This window comes from Hyla sarda, chromosome 5, assembly GCF_029499605.1.
Source record: "Hyla sarda isolate aHylSar1 chromosome 5, aHylSar1.hap1, whole genome shotgun sequence".
NCBI classification, from domain to species: Eukaryota; Metazoa; Chordata; class Amphibia; order Anura; family Hylidae; genus Hyla; species Hyla sarda.
Genome location: NC_079193.1, coordinates 5406578 through 5432382, shown reverse-complemented (window position 1 = coordinate 5432382; position 25805 = coordinate 5406578).

Here is a 25805-nt window from a genome sequence, read left to right as displayed (position 1 = left end):
ATTGGTATTGGGCAAAGGGTCTGCCCTGTGGCCTATAGGGTGCAGAACGGCCGGCAGATCGGCCTCTACTTCTGCCGGCCCGGGTAAAAATTTTATTGGACCCCGCTTTCTTTAGGGAAGTTTGGGCCTTGTCTAAGCCCGTAAAAAGGCCAACAAATCGGTTTATATCCTTCATAAGACTGTCCCCAAAAAGCATGCCTGCTGCCGAAGGACCAGGTTCAGTCTCGGCCAGGTGGGATAGTTGGGGGTCGAGGCGCATCAGGATCGACCGGCGCCTCTCAACTGAGCAGGTGGTATTGGCAGTACCTGCGAGGCAAATGGCTCTCTGGGCCCACCCACTGAGCTGACGGATGTCAACAGGTTGATCCGTCGCTGCAGCATGTTCAGATAAATTAAGGATTTTAGTGAGAGGGCCCATCAAATCAAGGATACGCTCCTGTATAGTTTTGAAGGAGCATTCAATTCCTTTGTTAGGAAATGTGCCTGATTTTATCAAGTATTTCGTCAGGATGGGGTCCACCTCGGGGGTAACCACCACCTTATTGGAGATAAAGGGTCTAGGGCATTCAGCCCTCAGCTTATTACGGCTTGATCTATCAAGGGATTTACGAGCCCAAAGTTCTACATATTGGGCCACTAGGGGAAGTGGAGACCAGTCGCCCGATCTCGGATGGGAGATCGCATCTGGGTGAAAAAGGGGTTCTCCTAGGGAATCTAGGATGACATTGCCCTGCGTGGCAGGGTTGGCGTCGGTGTCGAGCGCCGTATCCCCAGCATCCTTGTCAATATCAGGGTTGGACTCATGGTCCTCAGACTCATGGGATGAACCCGAAGAATCCTCAGTAGAGGAGTCTACATAGGAGTCGGGTTTGGTCCGTCTAGCGGACTTATGCCTCTTGCCATGTAACTCCCCGAGGCCCAGGGGTCGAGCGGAGTCTGAAGAATGCTGGGGTTGACAGACCGGGGCAGGGGCTGTCTGGAGCATATTATTATCTTCCCCTGCTGGGGAGTCGGAGGTATGCTTCCTTTTATGGGAAGCCTTGCCCTTTTTTACATGCGGATCCCCGCCATGAAGTGGAGGGACTGACACATTGGAACCCGGTTGCTGTGGGCCAGAGGGTACTATGGTCGAGGCCAGGGCTGCTTGGACAGACTTGTTAATTAAGTCCTGGATTTGGGTGGCGGTCATAAACTGCGCCGTATCCAGGGAGAGAGCTTCCCCTCTGAGGGGAGCAGATGAAGGTTCATCAGCCATACTAAATACCAGGCTATTAAATAGTGCAAAGAATTTTGGGCAGTGACTGAGGGGTTAAATATATTGAACCCAACTTGCACAATCCTAGTTAGTCGGAATAAATTCCATTTCACACAAAAGATATATATAGATAGGGTTTTAAAAGCTGCACTACCTACAAGAACAAAGTACAGGCTCTGTCCTCCACACCGCTAGCGTTGCACTGGCGCTGCGGTGGGAGGGGAGCCCGAAGTCCCTGTACCCAGGAGACGAAGTCTCGCGAGACTACGTCCCTCTGGGCCTTGATAGGAGGACGCAGGAGCGCCTCCCTATGACACGCAGAAACGCCGGCCCCTCCCGAGCGCAGGCCGCAATGAGAAGCGGCCAACGCAGGGAATACTCCGCCCCTAGCCCGCGCGCGCGAACTCGGGACGAAAAAGAAGGCGCAAAATGGCGAAAAAGATGGGGGGGGGGAGGTGTCGGAACGGCGACAGCGAGAAAAAAGCCCAGTACCGGGAGTCTCCGGCTTCGGCCGAGAGCGAAAATAAAGGAGAGAAAATAAAGGAGAGAAAAGGAGAATAAATGGGGCCTGTGAGTACTTAATCACTTGGAAAAGTACCACACTAGGTCCAGATGAAGAATAATAATACAAATAGTAATAAAAACAGATATATAAGAACAGATAGAAGGAAATATATAGAGTTCACTTATCTTGGGTCTGCTATGAGCAGAAAGAAAGAGGAGGATCTATACATGGGCAGTCCTTATATAGGAGCTACAGGCGAGGAGTGGCTACTGTGGTCCTAGGACTGCTGGGAGTTGTAGTTTTTTCTTTTATTGAGTTGATTACCAAAGTGTTCTGCTATGGGCATTATTAAAGAGAGAATAATGCATAAGATACTCGCCTCCTGTCTGATATATAACTCAGGATCAGTACAGAATAAGTAATGTAATGTATGTACACAGTGACCTCACCAGCAGAATAGTGAGTACAGCTCTGGAGTATAATACAGGATATAACTCAGGATCAGTACAGGATAAGTAATGTAATGTATGTACACAGTGACCTCACCAGCAGAATAGTGAGTGCAGCTCTGGAGTATAATACAGGATATAACTCAGGATCAGTACAGGATAAGTAATGTAATGTATGTACACAGTGACCTCACCAGCAGAATAGTGAGTGCAGCTCTGGAGTATAATACAGGATATAACTCAGGATCAGTACAGGATAAGTAATGTAATGTATGTACACAGTGACCTCACCAGCAGAATAGTGAGTGGAGCTCTGGGGTATAATACAGGATATAACTCAGGATCAGTACAGGATAAGTAATGTAATGTATGTACACAGTGATCTCACCAGCAGAATAGTGAGTACAGCTCTGGGGTATAATACAGGATATAACTCAGGATCAGTAATGTATATCAGTTTATGGTGTATATTTCTTCTATATGTCGCGGTCTTTGTTATTTCCATCCTCTGCGTAGATTAGAATCTTCCGGATCTTTGAAGTCTCTGATCATTGTTCTTTATCTCAGGCGGCTGCTGCTCTGGATCAGGACATATGGGTTCCCATCCTGCGGAGCCTCCAATATCCCAGACCCTGATTAATAGAAGGAAGACGACCATTACTGCGCAGGACATGGATCGTTTTTCAGTCGCTCCCTCCGGCTATATTCCGCTGAGGACCCTGAATGTGCATTAAGTGACGTCTGCCAGACAGATGTTGGGGGGATGTGCCCCTTATGTTACAGGATGGGAAGGAGCATGAGAGGATAGTACGGGACTGCAGGCGGCATTACTCAGCTGACTATGGGCTTATGTCATGTTATATTGGAGTTGGGGTATATTAGATTTATTAGGGGCATTGCCAGGAGCTAGAAAGATCTGCATGTTTTCCCCCCTGTTGCCCCATACAGTAATAATGTCTCCTGTGCCCCATACAGTATTACTATCCCCCCCCCCATACCCCCATACAGTAATAATGCCCCACTGTGCCCCATACAGTATTACTATCCCCCCCGTACAGTAATAATGTCTCCTGTGCCCCATACAGTATTACTGTCCCCCCCCCATACCCCCATACAGTAATAATGCCCCCCTGTGCCCCATACAGTATTACTATCCCCCCATACAGTAATAATGTCTCCTGTGCCCCATACAGTATTACTGCCCCCCCCCCATACTCCCATACAGTAGTAATGCCCCCCTGTGCCCCATACAGTATTACTTTCCCCCCCGTACAGTAATAATGTCACCTGTGCCCCATACAGTATTACTATCCCCCCCCGTACAGTAATAATGTCTCCTGTGCCCCATACAGTATTACTATCCCCCCATACAGTAATAATGTCTCCTGTGCCCCATACAGTCTTACTGTCCCCCCCCCCATACCCCCATGCAGTAATAATGCCCCCCTGTGCCCCATACAGTATTACTATCCCCCCCCGTACAATAATAATGTCTCCTGTGCCCCATACAGTATTACTGTCCCCCCCCCATACCCCCATACAGTAATAATGCCCCCCTGTGCCCCATACAGTATTACTATCCCCCCATACAGTAATAATGTCTCCTGTACACCATACAGTATTACTATCCTCCCCATACAGTAATAATGCCCCCCCGTGCACCATACAGTATTACTACCCCCCCCCCCGTACAGTAATAATGCCCCCCCGTGCCCCATACAGTATTACTATCCCCCCATACAGTAATAATGCCCCCCTGTGCCCCATACCGTATTACTACCCCCCCATACCCCCCTACAGTAATAATGCCCCCCTGTGCCCCATACAGTATTACTATCCCCCCATACAGTAATAATGCCCCCCTGTGCCCCATACAGTATTACTACCCCCCAATACCCCCATACAGTAATAATGCTCCCCAGTGCCCCATACAGTATTACTACCCCCCAATACCCCCATACAGTAATAATGCCCCCCTGTGCCCTATACAGTATTACTACCCCCCAATACCCCCATACAGTAATAATGCCCCCCAGTGCCCCATACAGTATTACTACCCCCCAATACGCCCATACAGTAATAATGCCCCCCAGTGCCCCATACAGTATTACTACCCCCCAATACCCCCATACAGTAATAATGCCCCCCTGTGCCCCATACAGTATTACTACCCCCCCCATACCCCCCTACAGTAATAATGCCCCCCTGTGCCCCATACAGTATTACTATCCCCCCATACAGTAATAATGCCCCACTGTGCCCCATACAGTATTACTATCCCCCCATACAGTAATAATGCCCCCCTGTGCCCCATACAGTATTACTACCCCCCCATACCCCCCTACAGTAATAATGCCCCCCTGTGCCCCATACAGTATTACTATCCCCCCATACAGTAATAATGCCCCCCTGTGCCCCATACAGTATTACTACCCCCCCCATACCCCCCTACAGTAATAATGCCCCCCTGTGCCCCATACAGTATCACTATCCCCCCATACAGTAATAATGCCCCCCTGTGCCCCATACAGTATTACTACCCCCCCATACCCCCCTACAGTAATAATGCCCCCCTGTGCTCCATACAGTATTACTATCCCCCCATACAGTAATAATGCCCCCCTGTGCCCCATACAGTATTACTACCCCCCCATACCCCCCTACAGTAATAATGCCCCACTGTGCCCCATACAGTATTACTACCCCCCCCCCATACCCCCATACAGTAATAATGCCCCCCGTGCCCCATACAGTATTACTATCCCCCCCATCCCCCCCTATAGTAATAATGCCATCAGGTTATTTATAGGATTGGGGAATTATATAGGGTTATAATGGTAATATAGGGTTAATATTTATGTCTATAGCTTTCAGCGGTTGTGAAACGACTTTTCTCAGAACTCCCTGGTAACACGAGCCGGGGCTGCAGTTTTACAACTTTAAGGCTTTAGGTGACGTCTGAGGTCGTGTTACACAAAGCAAAGAAAAATATCATATTTTACTGTATTTCTCTGAGCAGCAAATCATATCCCAGTGAGTAATGTGACCGGGACCCCCGAGCCCCCCCGGGAGGATCATCCCTCTGCCTCATATCTAGGGGGGACGATGGAGCCTGTGTCCCGGGTGTCAGGTATTATCCCATGTATCTCAGTCTTCTCCCTTAGATATTATGTATTACATTGGTGACAATACATTGGATACATTGGTTGGATACAATGACCATCCGCTCGGACCATCACAACCAATCAAAGCTCAGCGTTCATATCTCTCTGGTCAGATATAAGCTGTGCTGCGATTGGTTGATGTTGGTCTTGTCCCCACATTGATACATTTAAAGGGGTACTCCGGTGAAAACCTTTTTTCTTTTAAATCAACTGGTGGCAGAAAGTTAAACATATTTGTAAATTACTTCTATTAAAAAATCTTAATCCTTCCAGTACTTAATAGCTGCTGAATACTACAGAGGAAATTCCTTTCTTTTTGGAACACTGATAACATCATGACCACAGTGCTCTCTGCTGACATCTCTGTCCATTTTAGCAACCGTGCATAACAGATGTATGCTAAGGGCAGCATGGTGGCTCAGTGGTTAGCACTGCTGCCTTGCAGTGCTGGGGACTTGGGTTCAAATCCCACTAAGGACAACAATAAATAAAGCGTTATTATTATTATAATAACGTCAACAGAGAAAACTGTGCTCGTGATGTCATCAGAGAGCATTCCAAAAAGAAAAAAATTTCCTCTGTAGTTTTCAGCAGCTAATAAGTACAGGAAGGATTAAGATTTTTTAATAGAAGTAATTTACAAATATGTTTAACTTTCTGCCACCAGTTGATTTAAAAGAAAAAAGGTTTTCACTGGAGTACCCCTTTAAATCCATCAAAATTTGGGATGTCCCAATACTATTTTTAAAACCGAGTACGAGTACTTATATTTTAACCCTTTAAGGACCCAGCCATTTTTCACTGTAGGACCCGGCCATTTTTTGAACATCTGACCACTGTCACTTTAAACATTAATAACTCTGATGCTTTTAGTTATCATTCTGATTCCGAGATTGTTTTTTCGTGACATATTCTACTTTAACATAGTGGTAAAATTTTATGGTAACTTGCATCATTTCTTGGTGAAAAATCCCAAAGTTTGATGAAAAATGTGAAAATTTCACATTTTTGCAAGGGTTAATAGCAGAAAAGACCCCCCAAAATTTGTAACCCCATCTCTTTTGAGTATGGAAATACCCCATGTGTGGACGTCAAGTGCTCTACTGGCGCACTACAATGCTCAGAAGAGGAGGAGCGCCATTGAGCTTTTGGGAAAAAAATTGTTTGGAATGGAAGTCAGGGGCCATGTGCGTTTACAAAGCCCCCCGTGGTGCCAGAACAGTGGACCCCCCACATGTGACCCTATTTTGGAAACTACACCCCTCACAGAATTTAATAAGGGGTACAGTGAGTATTTACACCCCACTGGCGTTTGACAGATCTTTGGAACAGTGGGCTGTGCAAATGAAAAATTAAATTTTTCATTTTCACGGACCACTTTTCCAAAAATCTGTCAGACACCTGTGGGGCGTAAATGCTCACTGCACCCCTTATTACATTCCGTGAGGGGTGTAGTTTCCAAAATGGGGTCACGTGGGTATTTATATTTTTGCGTTTATGTCAGAACCGCTGTAAAATCAGCCACCCCTGTGCAAATCACCAATTTAGGCCTCAAATGTACATAGTGCTCTCTCACTCCTGAGCCTTGTTGTGCGCCCACAGAGCATTTTACGCCCAAATATGGGGTATTTTTGTACTCAGTAGAAATTGCGTTACAAATTTTGGGGGTCTTTTTTTTCTTTTAACACTTGTGAAAATAAAAAGTAAAGGGCAACACCAGCATGTTAGTATAAAATTTTTTTTTCTTACACTAACAAGCTGGTGTAGCCCCAACTTTTCATTTTCATAAGGGGTAAAAGGAGAAAAAGCCCCCAAAATTTGTAGTGCAATTTCTCCCGAGTTCGGAGATACCCCATATGTGGCCCTAAACTGTTTCCTTGAAATACGACAGGGCTCCAAAGTGAGAGAGCGCCATGCGCATTTGAGGCCTAAATTAGGGATTGCATAGGGGTGGACATAGGGGTATTCTACGCCAGTGATTCCCAAACAGGGTGCCTCCAGCTGTTGCTAAATTCCAAGCATGCCTGGACAGTCAGTGGCTGTCCGGAAATGCTGGGAGTTGTTGTTTTGCAACAGCTGGAGGCTCCGTTTTGGAAACACTGCCATACAATACGGTTTTCATTTTTATTGGGGGGGGGGGGGGCAGTGTAAGGGGGTGTTTATGTAGTGTTTTACTCTTTATTATATGTTAGTGTAGTGTAGTGTTTTTAGGGTACGTTCACACTGACGTGTTACGGTGAGTTTCACGCTAGGAGTTTGAGCTGCGGCGAAAAATTTGCCGCTGCCCAAACTTGAAGCAGGAAACTTACTGTAAGCCTGCCCGTGTGAATGTACCCTGTACGTTCACATGGGGGGGGGGGGGGGGCAAACCTCCAGCTGTTTCAAAACTACAACTCCCAGCATGTACTGACAGACCGTGCATGCTGGGAGTTGTACTTTTGCAACAGCTGGAGGCACACTGGTTGGAAAACCTTCAGTTAGGTTCTGTTACCTAACTCAGCATTTTCTAACCAGTGTGCCTCCAGCTGTTGCAAAACTACAACTCAGAGCATATACTGATCGCCGATGGGCATGCTGGGAGAAGTAGTTATGCAATAGCTGGAGGTACGCAACTACAACTCCCAGCATGCCAAGACAGCTGATTGCTGTTAGGACATGCTGGGATTTGCAGTTTTGCAACATCTGGAGGGCTACAGTCTTAGAGAACACTGCAAAGTGATCTCCAAACTGTGGTCCTCCAGCTGTTGCAAAACTACAATTCCCAGCATGCCCTGACAGCAAACAGTTGTTTGGGAATGCTAGGAGTTGAAGTTTTGCAAGATCTGGAGGGCTACAGTTTAGGGACCACTATATAGTGGTCTCAAACTGTAGCCCTCCAGCTGTTGCAAAACTACAGATTCCAGCATGCCCAAACAGCTGTCTGGGCATGCTGGGAGTTGAAGTTTTGCAACATCTGGAGGGCTACAGTTAGAGACCACTGTATAATGGTCTCAAACTGTACCCTCCAGATGTTGCTAGGCAACTCACCGGCTTCCGTCGGATCCAGCCGCACGTCATCGCCGCCCGCCGATCTCCGTCGCCCGCAGCCTCCCTCGCCCGCCCGGATCTGTAAGTGGATCTTCGGCGCCGGTCCCCGTCGTTTCCCCGTTCTGCCCCGCCTATTGTGGGAGGGCAGGACGGGGAAAACAAAAGTAAACCCCCCCCGCCCCCGATCTGCTATTGGTGGTCGCGTCTAGACCACCAATAGCAGGGATAGGAGGGGTGGCAACCCTGCCACCTCACTCCTATCGCTACAGGGGGATCCTGGGTGTCTTAGACACCCCCGATCCCCCTTACATTCCGGGTCACTATAGACCCGTAATGACCCGGAATCGCGCAAATCGCAAGTGTGAATTCACTTGCGATTTGTCGCGATCGCCGACATGGGGGGGTCTAATGACCCCCCTGGGCATTTGCACGGGATGCCTGCTAAATGATTTCAGCAGCCATTTCGCTCCGATCCCCGCCCGGCGCACGGCGGGGACCGGAACTGCCCATGACGTAACTGTACGTCATGGGTCCTTAAGACCCAGGGTGTCGGGACGTACCGTTACGCCATGGGTCCTGAACGGGTTAAAGGGAATCTGACCCCAGGGTGACGCGGTTTCTGGCGCTGTTTACCGTATGATATGTGGGTCCTTGTTGTGTACAATGGAGGCGGCTGCTGTAGTATGAGCCAAGATTTCTCTCTTCTCCATTGGACAGAACAGAGAATTTGCATTATGGGCGGGACCGATGACCACATGGTAAGTAGCGGTAGAAACCGGGTCACCTGACCTATCTAAATATAAATTCAAGTTAGTTCAGGTGACTCTGCTGTAAGATTGTCTTTAATAGTAGGTAGTATCCCCTTGCAGACATTAGCAGCAGCCCCCCCTGCAGACATTAGCAGCAGCCCCCCGGCAGTCATTAGTAGCAGCCCCCCTGTAGACAGCAGCCCCCCTGTAGACAGCAGCCCCCCTGTAGAAAGGTGTAAATAAGAATATAAGTGTTATACAAAAACCTGTTCCTAAGACACCGGTGACAATAATGAGTTTTGATCCGATTTGGTGGCGCAGAGATCTGAGGCACCGGAGGGATAGGACCCTGTTCAGACACCTGGGAGAGATGAATTGTCTAATGTAAAAATACAGGACCTGAGGCTTAAGGTGAATCTGTCATTATAAAAATACTTATCGGTCGGGGACTGAGTGTTCTGCGCTTCTCTCCCCGCTGTGTCATGTGACCGAGGCTGCCCCATAGACTTACATTGGTGAACGCCCTCTTAGACTTACATTAGGAGACCGCCCCATAGACTTACATTAGGAGACCGCCCCCTTAGACTTACCTTAGGAGACCGCCCCCTTAGACTTACCTTAGGAGACCGCCCCATAGACTTACATTAGGAGACCGCCCCCTTAGACTTACCTTAGGAGACCGCCCCCATAGACTTACATTAGGAGACCGCCCCATAGACTTACATTAGGAGACCGCCCCATAGACTTACGTTAGGAGACCACCCCATAGACTTACATTAGGAGACCGCCCCATAGACATACATTAGGAGACCACCCCATTCAGGGTAACCGGCGGGCCAGTCCATAGCATCAATGCCTTCCTCTTTTAGGAACTGCTGACACACTCCAGCACAACCCCCACCTGTGGATGCCGGGCCCTCATACCACCCTCATGGAGTCTGTTTCTGACCATTTGAGTGGACACATGCACATTTGTGTCCTGCTGGAGGTCATTTTGCAGGGCTCTGGCAGTGCTCCTCCTGCTCCTCCTTGCACAAAGGCGGAGGTAGCGGTCCTGCTTCTGGGTTGTTGCCCTCCTACGGCCTCCTCCACGTCTCCTGATGTACTGGCCTGTCTCCTGGTAGCACCTCCATGCTCTGGACACTACGCTGACAGACACAGCAAACCTTCTTGCCACAGCTCGCATTGATCTGCCATCCTGGATGAGCTGCACTACCTGAGCCACTTGTGTGGGTTGTAGACTCCGTCTCATGCTGCCACAAGAGTGAAAGCACCGCCAGCATTCAAAAGTGACCAAAACATCAGTGGTCTGATGTCACCACCTGCAGAACCACTCCTTTATTGGGGGTGTCTTGCTAATTGCCTATAATTTCCACGTGTTGTCTGTTCCATGTGGAATTGATTGTCAATCAGTGTTCTTCCTGAGTGGACAGTGGGATCTCACACAAGTGTCAGTGACTTGGAGTTACATTGTGTTGTTTAAGTGTTACCTTTATTTTATTGAGCAGTGTATATACTTACATGGTGCTTATTTTTACCAGCTTCCCTCCTATTTACACCTCTTCATATCTTCCCTTTAGTACTCAGACTTTTTTTCTGTCATTTTCCTTCTACTTTTGCCATTTTTCCTTCCCCTCCGCGCGCTACTCCTTCATGTGCGGCGTTAATTTTATCTGCGCCATCACATCCGGGTTCTCAGCCTCTCCCGGACCCGCCTGTCATGACGTAGCGCCCTTCAGCTGGTTGTCAGTTGAATTAGTATTTCCCACCCTGCTCCTCCGCTTCACTGCTCATGTCACTCTCGCCGAAGCGTCTGATAGGATCACTATATAGTGATATATATAGCGTTCTCTCTCCATTGACGTAACGATTCATTACCATCCTCACTATATATATTTCTTTTATATACCATATATTGTAATCTATATTTTATCACCATGTCTACAGAACATGATACCAATAAATCACCTGTTCATGAAGGACCGGATGTATTTGATGAATCCATCTTACAGTCTATGATGGATTTTTCAGTGCGCACGGCTATTCAAGCCGCCATGGGGACTATACAGGAGTCTATTTCAAGGACTGTTTCCTTGTCTCAGGTTCAACCCCCTTCTGCTCCTCCTCAAGATATGCCATCAACCCCTTCGGACAGGTTTTGGTCTGCCAAGGATTCGGCAGCCGAGCTTGCCCAGGGGTTCAAAAAATCTGGAAAAGTTTCTCAGAAATGCCATTTTTATTGAAAGTGAACCCGCCACACACATACTGATGCCTCTAAGGTGCATCCCAAACCCTCAGCCCATGAGGAAGTTAATATTATTCGGGCAAAGAAGTCTTCCTTGAGGAAAAAGACAAATTCTTTTAATACTTTATCTGGTTCTTCGGATGAGGATTATGTTTGCGAAGAAGAATCAGAGGAAGATGAGGAGACTTCAGTTTCCACTGAGGTCCAACCCTCAGTCATTTTGGATAGTACCAATGAACCATTTTTTCACCCGGAAAATATAAAACATCCTAGATCGGGTGAATGGCTCCCACATCCTCAGGAAGATAAATTCCTAGAATCTTGGATTAATAAGCCATTGGACAAAAACTCTTGCAATAAATTAGGGGCGGAATTCCCAAGACCTTATCTGCCACATTAGTCTGCATGTACCCCAGAGATTGACTTGTCATTAATAAAGTTTTTGTCCAAATCTGGAAATAACCCTAAGAAGGGTGTTGATCGATCCTTCCATTCTATTGAGGACAAACTCTTCAATGTTATGGGACCAATAACAAACATTTTAGATATGACCAAAGAAGCAATATCCTCTGATACGCCCTTAGACATTCAGATACTAAGAGGTTGGGCTCAAAGAGCCGACTGTCTTCCGGCCAATACTAATGCAGCTTTAAGAGAAGGAGATCTGTTTTACTCAGATTGGACCAGTTGGTCAATTTAGCACAACCGGAATCCTCCTCCTTCACAGAAGGTTTCCTTTTTGGAGACTCTTTTGCTAAGGAGTTAAACAAGGCCCCGACCTCCATGAAAAAGGCCGGGAGAGGCAGGGGCCGCTTTCTCGGCCGCTAATTCCAGGAACGCAAATTCCATAGAGGCTCCTTCTTGTATGACCTCACTCAACCTGCCCATTTTTCCCACCAAGAGGATGCCCATGGAGGGCTAGAGGTCAACGTGGTTACCCCAGATCTCGCCCTTCTTCAGGTAAGTCATCATTATCCTATACTACATCATATTCCTTTGGGAGGCAGACTAACCCATTTTTTCCACAACTGATCTACAATAACTTCCAATGGGTTCTCAATACAATTATGGGATATCAGATAAGAGTTTTACTCTCCTCCAATACAATGACATTTTCAAACACAAAGACAAAGAACTAATTGCTTCAGAAATCAAGGAACTATGTTCCAAAAATGCTATTATCCCCGTTCCTCTTCATACACCGGGGTTTGTAAGCAATTTATTCCTGGTAAAAAAGGACGGAGGTCAGCGCTCCGTCATCAACCTAAAATATCTCAACGAATTTGTGAGATATCAACATTTCAAGATGGAAGGCATCCATCTTTAGAGATCTCTTATGGCAAGACAATTGGTTGGTGAAAATAGATCTGAAGGACACATATCTCACGGTACCGATGCACCCTTCTTCCCAACCATATCTCCAGTTCACATGGCACAATACCATATGGCAATTTTCCAGCCTATCTTCCGCCCTTTGGTGTTTCACAAAATTACTGAAACCAGTTGTGTCCCACCTCAGGAGTCGAGGCATCCATCTTATTATTTATTTGGACGACATTCTCCTCATGGCGGATTCATGGTCCCTTATTCATCGCCATATGCAATGGACTCTGTCTTTATTAACAAATCTAGGCTTTGTAATCAGAAATCCATTCTTACCCCTTTTCAGGAAATAGAATTTCTGGGAATTTTGGTAAATACTCAATCAGCCATTTTGAGTCTTCCATCAAGGAAATTGAAGACAATTCGTAGGGAAATTAATTCTGTTCTGAACAAATCCCTGATTTCCTTATGAATCGCTCATTGCTTGCGTTGTTGGCCTGTTATCCGCCTCAATTCAAGCCATCTTTCCAGCACACTTACATTACCGAGCTCTTCAACACCTCAAAGCATTACATCTGAGGAATGGTCTAGGATATTCAGATGAAATATCTTTAACTCTAGAAACAAAGGAAGAACTTCTTTGGTGGCTAGATCATGTTCAGGAATGGAACGGGAAAGCAATTCCATGCCAGACCTTATCATAGAGTCAGACACGAGTCTATCAGGATGGGGAGCTCTGTTCGGTTCCCTTTCCACAGAAGGCAAATGGTCTTCAGAGGAATCCTATCTACATATCAACTGTTTAGAATTGATAGCAACTTCATTGCAAGATACATCTCATTGTTGCATCTTGTTAAGGATGGACAATATTCCTGCTGTCCAATATATAAATCGCCTAGGTGGCACAAAATCGAAACTTTTAGCAGATATTGCAACAACTGTTTGGCATTTCTGTCCAGACAGGGATATTATCCTCAAAGCAGAATATCTTCCGGGAATTTCCAATTCAATAGTGGATTGGAATTCCCGTTATCTCCTCAACTCCAGCGACTGGATATTAGATCACAATATTTTCAATCAAATCAATTATCTTTGGGGTCCACTTCAGGTGGATCTTTTTGCATTCCGTTTGAATCATCAAATTCCTTGTTTTTTCAGTTGGTGTCCGGACCCAGAAGCTCTGGGCCCGGATGCCTTTCTTCAAACATGGCCTTCAGGCAATCTTTATGCTTTTTCCCCTTTGCTCTCATCCCAAGAGTCCTTCTGCATGCAAAAGCTCAGAAATCAACTCTGGTGATGATTGCACCTTGGTGGACAACTCAGACTTGGCTTCCTCAAATTTTGAGCATGACTATAGATCATACCAGGATTTTTCAATCGAATCAATCCATCATTCCATTCTTCTCAATCCCTCAGGATTTCCTTACCCTCTAATTTTCCATCTCGTAGCTTGGTTCATATCAGATCAGAGAGACCTATCGATTCGATGGCCTTTCTCATTTGGCTCAAGACATTGTATCTGAAGCATGGGCACAAGGTACAAGAACATATTACCGTTCCGCCTGGAAACTCTGGAATCATTGGTGCTTGGAACCGGATTTGGATCCCATACATGCATCTTTGAATCATATTGTAAATCTGACTCTTTCGATTCCGGTAAAGCCTACCGTACCATCAATGTCTATCGATCTGCTATATCTTTTTATCATGTCCCCATTAATTCCTTACTCTTTGGTAAACATCCTCTTATTTGTATGAATCTCATGTATCTATGGTTCTTTTAAAATTCACAAGCTTTAAATTAGCATAATATGAGCCTCTTGTCTTGTGATAAAATTTAGGATTTTCCTAGTGTATGACGGAAAATCGCAAATTTTATGGCAGACAGGAGGCTCATATCAATTGCATATTCTTTCCTTAATATGCCCAATAGCAGAAAAAACAAATGTAACATGAGTCTAAAATGGAAGAAAAAAGATGCAGGTCACTTAGCAACCTGACCGCACCCCTTCCAACATCTCCACCAATCCCTTCCGGGCTTGCTCCATAAAAGACAGTGTTGCCTCCGCCTCCTCCTCTTTCTTGATGCTGAAAACCACGGACTGTAACCAACATTCAAAACGAAGCCGAGAACCGAAGTTGTCTCCGAACGGTGAAGATACAACTGCACATCATGCTCCCCAACTTGACCGCGATCTCCAAACGAACATCGGATCATTCAACCGAAGAAACTGAAAGTGATGACCCACATCTCGCAGGCCCGCCAGACAATCTTCTCAGTATCCTAGAAAAGAAAAAACACACACCATAACAGGGAGGGCACAAAACATCGGGTGGGATGATACTCGCCTACTGTCTTTATAAAATCTATATTTTCTGTCATACACTAGGAAAATCCTAAATTTTATGGCTGACAGGAGGCTCGTATCAATTGCAAGTTCAAAGCAAAAACAACAGAATAATCACGGCAAACATTACAGTACTGACATAGCGACATGAGATTCAGGTCTAAAATAATAATTGCGGAAAGTCTCCTCCGAAGACCAATCCGCTGCTTTCAAAATATCAGACAAAGAACCTCCTGCCTGAGCTACTTTAGTAGCCATGGCCCCCTGGCAGAATGTGCCCGGAAGAGAGACACATCCACTCCTGCCATAGCCATCATCAGTTTCACCCAACGCACCAGAGTCGGGGAAGAAACCGGAAAATATGGTGCACAAAATGAAATTAACAACTGAGAGAATCGCGGAGAGCGAAATGACTCCGTTCTGCTCTCATATTCCTTCAAACACCGCACTACACATAGTTTAGGATGAGAAGGAAACAGTGGATAGAACACAGTGCGCAAATTCGTCTTAGTACGTCTAGTAATAGAAAATTCACCCCATGAGGGGTAAACTGCCTCCTGGAAACCCGCTTAATAGACACCAGGCACAACAGCATAGTCATTTTATATGACAATAGCTTGAGTGACAACGTACCGTTATCTTCCCAAGAAGAAAACATGCGAAACACCAGCGACACGTCCCACATGGCTAAATAACGTGGAGTCGGAGGACGTTTAAACCTAATTCCCTTCAGAAGGCGGCAAACGAGTGGGTGTTGCCCCACCGGCACACTGTCCATTGGGACATGTTGTGCTGATATCGCAGACCTATAGACATTAATGGTTCTATAAGCCTTACCAGCATCGAATGCTTCCAACAAAAAATTTAACACTCCGTACACAGGGGCTTGAACGGGATCCATTTGTCGTTGTGAGCACCAATGAACCTATAATCCCCAGGCCGATCGGTAAGCCCATCTGGTACCCGGAGCCCAAGCCTCGCACATGAGGTCTCTAGTTGACCGTGATAATCGTCTATCAACTCCTGGCGACCCAAAATCAGCCAGGCCACTAAAGGCAACTGACCCGACAACACTAGTGGATGCAATTCCCCTGTCGGATTGCGAAGAAGTTCGGGGAACAGGGGACAAATTCTCGGACAATCTATGGTCATCCCCAACATCTGAGGAAACCACGATTGGGTCGGCCACCATGGGGTGATCAACACCAATGTCGCCCTCTGTGCTTCCGCCTGCCATAATACTCTGGGTATCATGGCGAACGGCGGAAACGCATACAGAGTGTCCTGAGGCCAAACCTGCCTGAACGCATCCGTCGCCAGCGCCTCCGTGTCTGGCCTCCAACTGAAGAACCTGGGAACCCGGCAGTTGAGTCGGGACGCAAATAAATCCAGACTCAAAGGACCCCAAAACTCCCGGACGGCACGAAAAACTGTGAGATGCAGTGTCCAATCGCTGCCATCCACCAAATGCCTGGAGTTCCAATCCGCCACAGAGTTGGACACTCCTGGCAGATACTCTGCTTGAAGAACTATATTCCTCCACAGGCAAAACAGCCAGAGTTCCTTCGCAATGTCCGCCAACCTCTGGGATTTCGTGCCCCCTAAACGGTTGACGTACTGCACCGCTGTGATGCTGTCCATGCGTAACAATATGCAATAATCCGCCCTGTGAGACACAAAGCTCTTGAGAGCAAACGAACCCGCGAGCAGTTCCAAGCAGTTGATATTCAACTGAGATTCTGCTGGAGACCATTTGCCCCTTGTAGCCGAGGACCCGCACCGGGCACCCCATCCACTCATGCTGGCGTCCGACTCCAAGATAATGTCCGGTTTGGAGTTGAAGATCGTTCTTCCATTCCAGTCCTGGACGAGTCGGAGCCACCACAACAGTTCCTCGTGAGCTTCCTGCGACAGTGGAACCTGATCCACGTACGTCAGGCCTCCTGCCAAATGACTGATCTTCAGTCTCTGCAGCGCCCTATAATGCAGGGGCGCCGGAAAAATCGCCTGAACTGAGGAGGACAGTAGGCCCACAATACGGGCCACCGCCCGAAAGACACCAATTGTTTGTGGAGCAACAATCTGATCTCCCTGCGCAACACCACAAGTTTCTTGTTCGGCAAGCTCAAAGTTGCCGATCGGGTATCCACTTGAAACCCCAGAAACTCCATTACTTGTGCTGGTCTGAACACTGACTTCTTTTCGTTGACCAGGAACCCCAGCGCTGTAAGAAGAGTGATTGTCCACTCTACATATAACAGGGTCTGATGCCCTGACCTGGCCATAATCAATATATCGTCTAGATATATGATCAATCGAACCCCCCGGCTTCTTAAAGCTGACACCACCAGTCTCATGAGCTTGGTGAAGCACCAAGGGGCTGACGACAGCCCGAACGGAAGGCAAGTAAACGCCCATTTCTGACCTTCCCACAGAAATTGGAGAAAGTGTCGGGAAGAAGGGTGAACCGGTACCGTAAGGTACGCGTCCTTCAAATCTATCTTCGCCAACCAATCGTTCGGGAGCAACAGGTCCCTCAGGAGGTGAATGCCCTCCATATGGAAATGGCGATACAAAACGCACTCGTTTAAGCCCTTTAGGTTTATAACCGGTATGTATCCTCCATCCTTCTTCTTCACGAGAAAAATGTTGCTGAGGAAACCAGGGTCGTCCATCGCCACCGGACGAATAGCGTTTTTGGCATAGAGATCTGTGATCTCCGTGCGAATTAAGGCTCTGTCAGAGTTTGAGAAGACAATGCGTCTTGGCCGACGCCTTTGAAGCGGGGGCGTTATGAATTCTATAACATATCCCCTCACCGTTTGAAGAACCCACGGGTCTGATGTAATCAGGGACCAAGCGTGGGAAAAATATCTCAGTCTGCCCCCCACAGGAACATTCATTAATGGAATGTCGATTCGGCCTACCTGTGGATCTTCCTCTAGGGAAACCTCGAGAACCTCCTCGAGCCCTCCAGGGCCGACCTCTGGGTGGAAAGAAGGGAGTAGCGGGAACTGTAGCGGCGACCGCCTGCACCTGTGGCCTCTCTTGTACATAATATACTGGACCCCTATTGTGGGGTCTGAAATAGGATCCTCGGTCGGAAGGGCGACCCCTACCCCTTCCAGCCTTCCCGAAAACCTTGGCGGATTTCTTTAAAGAGGATTGTGCCTTATCCAGGCTTGAAAAGAGACCCACGAATTTGTTAATGTTTTTGATGAGCGAATCTCTGAAGAGAAGGCCCTCCGCAGATGGGCCTGGTTCCTCTGTCGCAAGATGGGTCAACTGAGGATCCAATATTATCAAGACAGAGCGGCGTCTCTCAGATGACATGGCCGTGTTGGCATTACCGAGAAGGTATGTGGCTCTGAGAGCCCAACCTCTCAATACCTCCGCGTCCACTTGCGTACCCGCGGCTACCGCCTGCTCCGCCATGTTCAGGATCTTCGTCAACGGACCTAATAAATCGAGCAGTTTATCCTGCACCGATTTAAAGGACCTATCCAACCCCTTACTAGGGTTTTTGCCCGATTTAAGCAGGTATTTCACCAAGATCGGGTCGAGCTCTCGGGTCACCGCCACCTTATTGGCGACCGATGGACGGGGACACTCAGACCTGAGCTTGTTCCGGTTACCCCTGTCCAGGGGTTTTCTCAGCCATGCCTCGATGCGACTTGAGGAATCGGTGTCCATTCACCTGACCGCGCATGCTTGATAGCCTCGGGGTCGAAGAAAGGGACTCCCTGAGAGTCCAAAACGGCATTGACGGAAACGTCTTCAGTGTGAGAAGAACCAGAAGGTTGAGCCTCATCCCCATCACAACCGTCATCCTCCTCGCTATCAAAAACGGAATGATCAGAATCATCCGAAACCATTTCGGACTCTGAGTCCAACCTATCCACATAGGAATCAGGCTTAATCCGCTTAGCGGATAGTCTAACCCGGCTAGCATCAACTTCCTTCCGGGTGGAGGGTCTTTTGCCCGTAAACGGGTTGCTGCCCTCAGGCAAAGGGTCAGCTGAAAGAGATTGGCCACCTCCCAATGGGGTTGGCAACATAGCAGAGGCCGCTGCGTCGGTGCAATGGTGACTCTTCCGGGCCGACTTCCCGGGTCTCAATGAGCCAGAAGGGTGAGTCTGCTCTGAGGAACCTGCCAGCACTAAAGGTTGTAGGACAGTCGCGTCCTGGCGCGATTGAGATATAGCCATAGACACAGATCGGGTAATGGTATCATTAACTGTTGTCATAGCGGCTGCAAGGGCGGTATGTACCGACCTGTGGACCAGTTGCTGAATTTGCTCAGCGGACATGCGATCCTGGTCAAGCGAGCCGTTGGGGCCCTCCCCCATGGTCAAATCTAGCTTTCCGTCTGTCATAGTAGCTAGTGAACGTAGGGAAACTACAGCAAAAGCACGGGGCTGTGGAGACAAAAGATATATGTATACAATAAGTAAAAACTTTAATACGGTATAGACAATAGAATTCAAACATATAAACATAGAAGTATAAATATATACACATAAATATAATATATATAAATATGTATATACCCCTATACTCCCATGTGGCGTGTTACAGGTCACCAGTAAAGAAGGAAGGGAATCTGGGCAGATCCCTAATCAGGAGAGGGGGGGGGGGCACAGAAAATTAACTGTAACCACCGGGATACAAGAGAACCCACTGGTGGAACAGAGTGAGAGGATCCAAAAAGTCCCCCTGTCCCCTGCGAATCCGGCACAAATATGCCGAGCCGCAGCAGGGGAAAGGAAGAATAGAATAGGCCGACGCAACCGCCGGTCTCTAGGGGGCGTGGCCTTCTTCCGCCCGAGATCTCGCCATACCAGCCGCGCTCCTGAGAAGTGAGAGCGCGCGCTGGCATCGGAGAAGAGGGGCGGCGCAACCAGTTGGAGAAGACGGGGACGTCACCGGAGATGGCGGCCGCTCACCGGAGAGTGGGAAGCAGCCGAACAGTGCAGTAAAGAGACCGTGGGGACAATCAGTGATGCGGGGCAGAGGGTACCCCGAACTAACCAGGTAAAAGGACAGGAGGTGCGGGCGTATGCAGTATCTACGCCAGCACCCAGAAGATAACTATATATATGTTACGCCGAGCGCTCCGGGTCCCCGCTCCTCCCCGGAGCGCTCGCTTCTCTCTCGCTACCGCAGCGCTCCGGGCAGCTCCACTGACCCGGTGCGCTGCGATACCGTCTCCAGCCGGGATGCGATTCGCGATGCGGGTAGCGCCCGCTCGCGATGCGCATCCCGGCTCCCGTACCTGACTCGCTCTCCATCTGTCCTGTCCCGGCGCGCGCGGCCCCGCTCCCTAGGGCGCGCGCGCGCCGGGTCTCTGCGATTTAAAGGGCCACTGCGCCGCTGATTGGCGCAGTGGTTCCAATTAGTGTGTTCACCTGTGCACTCCCTATTTATACCTCACTTCCCCTTCACTCCCTCGCCGGATCTTGTTGCCATTGTGCCAGTGAAAGCGTTTCCTTGTGTGTTCCTAGCCTGTGTTCCAGACCTCCTGCCGTTGCCCCCGACTACGATCCTTGCTGCCTGCCCCGACCTTCTGCTACGTCCGACCTTGCTTCTGTCTACTCCCTTGTACCGCGCCTATCTTCAGCAGTCAGAGAGGTTGAGCCGTTGCTAGTGGATATGACCTGGTCACTACCGCCGCAGCAAGACCATCCCGCTTTGCGGCGGGCTCTGGTGAAAACCAGTAGTGACTTAGAACCGATCCACTAGCACGGTCCACGCCAATCCCTCTCTGGCACAGAGGATCCACTACCTGCCAGCCGGCATCGTGACAGTAGATCCGGCCATGGATCCCGCTGAAGTTCCTCTGCCAGTTGTCGCCGACCTCACCACGGTGGTCGCCCAGCAGTCACAACAGATAGCGCAACAAGGCCAACAGCTGTCTCAACTGACCGTGATGCTACAGCAGCTACTACCACAGCTTCAGCAATCATCTCCTCCGCCAGCTCCTGCACCTCCTCCGCAGCGAGTGGCCGCTTCTGGTCTACGACTATCCTTGCCGGATAAATTTGATGGGGACTCTAAATTCTGCCGTGGCTTTCTTTCCCAATGTTCCCTGCACTTGGAGATGATGTCGGACCAGTTCCCTACTGAAAGGTCTAAGGTGGCTTTCGTAGTCAGCCTTCTGTCTGGAAAAGCTCTGTCATGGGCCACACCGCTCTGGGACCGCAATGACCCCGTCACTGCCTCTATACACTCCTTCTTCTCAGAAATTCGAAGTGTCTTTGAGGAACCTGCCCGAGCCTCTTCTGCTGAGACTGCCCTGTTGAACCTGGTCCAGGGTAATTCTTCCGTTGGCGAGTACGTCGTACAATTCCGTACTCTTGCTTCAGAACTATCCTGGAATAATGAGGCCCTCTGCACGACCTTTAAAAAAGGCCTATCCAGCAACATTAAAGATGTTCTGGCCGCACGAGAAATCCCTGCTAACCTACATGAACTCATCCATCTTGCCACTCGCATTGACATGCGTTTTTCCGAAAGGCGTCAGGAGCTCCGCCAGGATATGGACTTTGTTCGCACAAGACGTTTTTTCTCCCCGGCTCCTCTCTCCTCTGGTCCCCTGCAATCCATTCCTGTGCCTCCCGCCGTGGAGGCTATGCAGGTCGACCGGTCTCGCCTGACACCTCAAGAGAGGACACGACGCCGCATGGAGAATCTCTGTCTGTACTGTGCCAGTACCGAACACTTCCTGAAGGATTGTCCTATCCGTCCTCCCCGCCTGGAAAGACGTACGCTGACTCCGCACAAAGGTGAGACAGTCCTTGATGTCTACTCTGCTTCCCCACGTCTTACTGTGCCTGTGCGGATATCTGCCTCTGCCTTCTCCTTCTCTACTATGGCCTTCTTGGATTCCGGATCTGCAGGAAATTTTATTTTGGCCTCTCTTGTCAACAGGTTCAACATCCCAGTGACCAGTCTCGCCAGACCCCTCTACATCAATTGTGTAAACAATGAAAGATTGGATTGTACCATACGTTTCCGCACGGAGCCCCTTCTAATGTGCATCGGACCTCATCACGAGAAGATTTAATTTTTGGTCCTCCCCAATTGCACTTCCGAAATCCTCCTTGGACTACCCTGGCTTCAACTCCATTCCCCAACCCTGGATTGGTCCACTGGGGAGATCAAGAGTTGGGGGCCCTCTTGTTTCAAGGACTGCCTAAAACCGGTTCCCAGTACCCCTTGCCGTGACTCTGTGGTTCCCCCTGTAACCGGTCTCCCTAAGGCCTATATGGACTTTGCGGATGTTTTTTGCAAAAAACAAGCTGAGACTCTACCTCCTCACAGGCCTTATGATTGTCCTATTGACCTCCTCCCGGGCACTACTCCACCCCGGGGCAGAATCTATCCTCTGTCCGCCCCAGAGACTCTTGCTATGTCGGAGTACATCCAGGAAAATTTAAAAAAAGGCTTTATCCGTAAATCCTCCTCTCCTGCCGGAGCCGGATTTTTCTTTGTGTCCAAAAAAGATGGCTCTCTACGCCCTTGCATTGACTACCGCGGTCTTAATAAAATCACGATAAAGAACCGCTACCCCCTACCTCTCATCTCTGAACTCTTTGATCGCCTCCAAGGTGCCCACATCTTTACCAAACTGGACTTAAGAGGTGCTTATAATCTCATCCGCATCAGAGAGGGGGATGAATGGAAAACGGCATTTAACACTAGAGATGGACACTTTGAGTATCTGGTCATGCCCTTTGGCCTGTGCAACGCCCCTGCCGTCTTCCAAGACTTTGTTAATGAAATTTTTCGTGATCTCTTATACTCCTGTGTTGTTGTATATCTGGACGATATCCTGATTTTTTCTTCCAATCTAGAAGAACACCGCCAGCATGTCCGTATGGTTCTTCAGAGACTTCGTGACAATCAACTTTATGCCAAGATAGAGAAATGTCTGTTTGAATGCCAATCTCTTCCTTTCCTAGGATACTTGGTCTCTGGCCAGGGACTACAAATGGATCCAGACAAACTCTCTGCCGTCTTAGATTGGCCACGCCCCTCCGGACTCCGTGCTATCCAACGTTTTTTGGGGTTCGCCAATTATTACAGGCAATTTATTCCACATTTTTCTACCGTTGTGGCCCCTATCGTGGCTTTAACCAAAAAAAATGCCAATCCCAAGTCTTGGCCTCCTCAAGCGGAAGACGCCATTAAACGGCTCAAGTCTGCCTTTTCTTCGGCTCCCGTGCTCTCCAGACCTGACCCATCTAAACCCTTCCTATTGGAGGTTGATGCCTCCTCTGTAGGAGCTGGAGCGGTCCTTCTACAAAAAAATTCTTCCGGGCATGCTGTTACTTGTGGTTTTTTTTCTAGGACCTTCTCTCCGGCGGAGAGGAACTACTCCATCGGGGATCGAGAGCTTCTAGCCATTAAATTAGCACTTGAGGAATGGAGGCATCTGCTGGAGGGATCAAGATTTCCTGTTATTATTTACACCGATCACAAGAACCTCTCCTATCTCCAGTCTGCCCAACGGCTGAATCCTCGCCAGGCCAGGTGGTCTCTGTTCTTTGCCCGATTTAATTTTGAAATTCACTTTCGGCCTGCCGATAAGAACATTAGGGCCGATGCTCTCTCTCGTTCCTCGGATGCCTCGGAAGTTGAACTCTCTCCGCAACACATCATTCCTCCTGACTGCCTGATCTCCACTTCTCCAGCCTCCATCAGGCAAACTCCTCCAGGAAAGACCTTCGTCTCTCCACGCCAACGCCTCGGAATCCTCAAATGGGGTCACTCCTCCCATCTCGCAGGTCATACAGGCATCAAGAAATCTGTGCAACTCATCTCTCGCTTCTATTGGTGGCCGACTCTGGAGACGGATGTCATGGACTTTGTGCGAGCCTGCACTGTCTGTGCTCGGGATAAGACTCCTCGCCAGAAGCCCGCTGGTTTTCTTCATCCTCTGCCTGTCCCCGAACAGCCTTGGTCTCTGATTGGTATGGATTTTATTACAGACCTACCCCCATCCCGTGGCAACCATGTTGTTTGGGTGGTCGTTGATCGATTCTCCAAGATGGCACATTTCATCCCTCTTCCTGGTCTTCCTTCAGCGCCTCAGTTGGCTAAACAATTTTTTGTACACATTTTTCGTCTTCACGGGTTGCCCACACAAATAGTCTCGGATAGAGGCGTCCAATTCGTGTCAAAATTCTGGAGGGCTCTCTGTAAACAACTCAAGATTAAATTAAACTTTTCTTCTGCATATCATCCTCAATCCAATGGACAGGTAGAAAGAATTAACCAGGTCTTGGGTGATTATTTACGACATTTTGTTTCCTCCCGCCAGGATGATTGGGCAGATCTTCTACCATGGGCCGAATTCTCGTATAACTTTAGAGTCTCTGAATCTTCCTCCAAATCCCCATTTTTCGTGGTGTACGGCCGTCACCCTCTTCCCCCCCTCCCTACTCCCTTGCCCTCTGGTTTGCCCGCGGTAGATGAAGTGACTCGTGATCTTTCCACCATATGGAAAGAGACCCAAGTTTCTCTTTTACAGGCTTCATCTCGCATGAAAAAGTTTGCCGATAAGAAAAGAAGAGCTCCCCCCATTTTTGCTCCCGGAGACAAGATATGGCTCTCCGCTAAATATGTCCGCTTTCGTGTCCCCAGTTACAAACTGGGTCCACGCTATCTTGGTCCCTTCAAAGTCTTGTGCCAAATTAATCCTGTCTCTTACAAACTTCTTCTTCCTCCTTCTCTCCGTATTCCTAATGCCTTTCATGTCTCTCTTCTTAAACCACTCATCATCAACCGTTTCTCTCCCAAATTAGTTTCTCCCACTCCTGTCTCCGGTTCTTCTGACGTCTTCTCAGTGAAAGAGATACTGGCCTCCAAGACGGTCAGAGGAAAAAAGTTCTTTTTGGTGGATTGGGAGGGCTGTGGACCTGAAGAGAGATCCTGGGAACCTGAGGACAACATCCTAGACAAAAGTCTGCTCCTCAGGTTCTCAGGCTCTAAGAAGAGGGGGAGACCCAAGGGGGGGGGGTACTGTTACGCCGAGCGCTCCGGGTCCCCGCTCCTCCCCGGAGCGCTCGCTTCTCTCTCGCTACCGCAGCGCTCCGGGCAGCTCCACTGACCCGGTGCGCTGCGATACCGTCTCCAGCCGGGATGCGATTCGCGATGCGGGTAGCGCCCGCTCGCGATGCGCATCCCGGCTCCCGTACCTGACTCGCTCTCCGTCTGTCCTGTCCCGGCGCGCGCGGCCCCGCTCCCTAGGGCGCGCGCGCGCCGGATCTCTGCGATTTAAAGGGCCACTGCGCCGCTGATTGGCGCAGTGGTTCCAATTAGTGTGTTCACCTGTGCACTCCCTATTTATACCTCACTTCCCCTTCACTCCCTCGCCGGATCTTGTTGCCATTGTGCCAGTGAAAGCGTTTCCTTGTGTGTTCCTAGCCTGTGTTCCAGACCTCCTGCCATTGCCCCCGACTACGATCCTTGCTGCCTGCCCCGACCTTCTGCTACGTCCGACCTTGCTTCTGTCTACTCCCTTGTACCGCGCCTATCTTCAGCAGTCAGAGAGGTTGAGCCGTTGCTAGTGGATACGACCTGGTCACTACCGCCGCAGCAAGACCATCCCGCTTTGCGGCGGGCTCTGGTGAAAACCAGTAGTGACTTAGAACCGATCCACTAGCACGGTCCACGCCAATCCCTCTCTGGCACAGAGAATCCACTACCTGCCAGCCGGCATCGTGACAATATATA